The following is a 2,546-nucleotide window of genomic DNA, read 5'->3' as shown; positions in this document are numbered from 1 at the left end:
TCAGATGAGTGACATGATCAACTTTATGTTCTGGAGAGGGGACTTTGGTGGTGACAAGGTTAAAGACAGAAATGTAAGGAAGAGACCAGTTAAGGGCAGTTTCCATGCTCCAGACCATGAGAGATGGCATGAGAGGTGGTGAGGGAGTGATCCAGGGCATTAACTGGGACAGAGCAAAGTTCACATCTGCCACACACATTTTGAAGGCAGAATGGAAGACTGACTGGTTATGAGGAATAATGGGGTGGGGTGGGGGAGGGGAGCACTTACTGAGCAAGTGAAGAGAAAACTAAAGTGTTTTATTTGTTTGCTTTGATTTTTTGGTAACTATACTGTTGGAGATTGGAGATACCACTAATTAATTTAGGAACAAGGATAAAGCAGGGATTTCTTTGTTACTGAGTTTCGGGAGAACTGTAAACCCCCTGAGGTTGTTGGGTCAAATAAGGTATAACAGAACCAGGCTTTACAGAAACCTCTAGGCTTCTGATTTCTGAGACTACAGAACACTTAATTATATCACCAAAGTCAGCAGGGTCTAGTGTAAACGTGGCCCATTGTAGAAAAGGCACTCAAAGGGAAGAATCATCTAAGGCACCATTGAGAGAATGAAAGGCAAAATACAGAAGACTGGAAGAAGAAATTTGCAATTCATCTGTCTGACCAAAGACCCACATCCAGGATAATCATGGTATCATGGAGAGGGGAAGCATTTTTGGAGAGCAATTTACTTTATACTCACTCTATTTTGAGGAAGCATTTTTGAAGAGGGATTTACTTTATACTATTTTGGGGAAGCATTTTTGGAGAGGGATTTACTTTATACTCTATTTTGGGGAAGCATCTTTGGAAGCATTTTCATGTTGGGTCCCTTTTCACCTTTGATGTTTGTAAACCCATCTTGGTGTCACTGGATCAACAACTGCCTTGTGGCAACCTGGCTCACTCTACCTGTGGTACTGCTGGAGACCCCATGTTTGGTGTAGAAGTGATTATTAACAGGTGATGCATTTGTTCCTGGAGAAAGAACTGTTATTATCATGAATCATCCAACAAGAATGGACTGAATATTTCTGTGGAATTGTCTGATGAGACATAACTACCTCAGATTAGAAAAAATTTGCCTCAAAGCCAGTCTCAAAAGTATTCCTGGATTTGGTTGGGCCATGCAGGCTGCTGCCTGTATCTTCACTCACAGGAAATGGAAGGATGACAACAGTCATTTTGAAGACATGATTGATTATTTTTGTGATATGCATGAACCACTTCAACTCTCATATTCCCAGAAGGGACTGATGTCACAGAAAATTGCACGGCTCGAAGTAATGAATTTGCTAAAAAGAATGGACTTCAAAAATATGAAAATGTCTTACATCCAAGAACTACAGGCTTTACTTTTGTAGTAGACTAAGAGAAGAACCTAGATGCCGTCCATGACACCACAGTGGCATATCCTCATATCATTCCTCAGACAGAGAGGCAACTCCTCCTCAAGGACTTTCCCAAGGAAATCCACTTCCACACCCACCGATACCCAGTAGACACCCTCCCCTCGTCCAAGGAGGACCTCCAACTCTGGTACCACAGGTGGTGGGAGGAGAAAGAAGAGAGGCTGCACTTCTTCTACTGGGGAGAGAAGAAGACTTTTTACTTTATGAGACAGACTGTAATTCCACCTTGCAAGTCTGAGCTCAGGATCCTTCTGGTCAAATTGCTCCCTATACTGTACTGGACCCTGTTCAGCCCTGCAGTGTGCCTGCTCATCTGTTTGTACAGTCTTCTTCAGTGGTATTTTATAATCATCATTATCATCTTCGTGCCGCGGGAGAGAATATTTGGTGAACTGGAGATCACTGAACTTGCATGTTAACGTTTTTTAGACAAACAGCCACATTTAAATACAAAGAAAAATGAGTAAGATTGTAAGGGTCACAGTCTAAAAACCTAGGGGATATTCTGTAAATGTTTACAAATGTCTAAGCCTTTGTAAAATGAGATGCATTTTTGCACGACTATGTCAAATATTTCTTACTACCATCATTATTTGTTAAAGATATTTTGCACTTCGTTTTGTGGAAAAATACTGCTACACACACAATTTTTTTTTTTAATCTCTGAATGTAATTTCAACACTGTAGCAGGGAGCGACCCCTGTGAAATAACTTAGGCCAGAGTATTAGTAAACAATCGTCAGGCTGTTAGCAGACAAGGTACACACAAGATTGTCTTCAAGGCCCAATCTTACTTCCTAACAAACTCCCCAGACTAGAGGCAGATTTGGGGCTCCTGGGCACTGGCCCAGATCAAGTGTTGGCACTTGCCCGTGGAGGTGAGGGCCCTTCCTCCTGGCTTCCTCTCGGCTCTTTCCCCACACTTCTTTCTATGCCAATCAAACCCTTGCATTCTTCCTTAAGACCTGAAATCAGAAACCCTTTGTCCTTAAGCTGAACAAACATTTTGATAGGAAGCCCTTAATTATTCATAAAATCTTGGCATTTAATCTTGTGCTGACCTAGACTTCAGAAGACCACCAGTGCCCTCTACTC

General features: G+C 41.9%; 1 pseudogene; it reads left to right on the top strand.

Moving 5' to 3' along the window:
• The first annotated feature begins 688 nt into the window (after positions 1-688).
• Positions 689-1,918, top strand: LOC113625013 (lysocardiolipin acyltransferase 1-like; annotated as a pseudogene).
• The last annotated feature ends 628 nt before the right edge of the window (positions 1,919-2,546 follow it).

This window comes from Aethalodelphis obliquidens, unplaced genomic scaffold (assembly GCF_003676395.1).
Source record: "Aethalodelphis obliquidens isolate GAN/ISIS:26980383/991018 unplaced genomic scaffold, ASM367639v1 scaffold2, whole genome shotgun sequence".
Classification (NCBI taxonomy): Eukaryota; Metazoa; Chordata; class Mammalia; order Artiodactyla; family Delphinidae; genus Aethalodelphis; species Aethalodelphis obliquidens.
The sequence above is the reverse complement of the archived record's forward strand: the minus strand, read 5'-3'. Positions and strand labels throughout refer to the sequence as shown.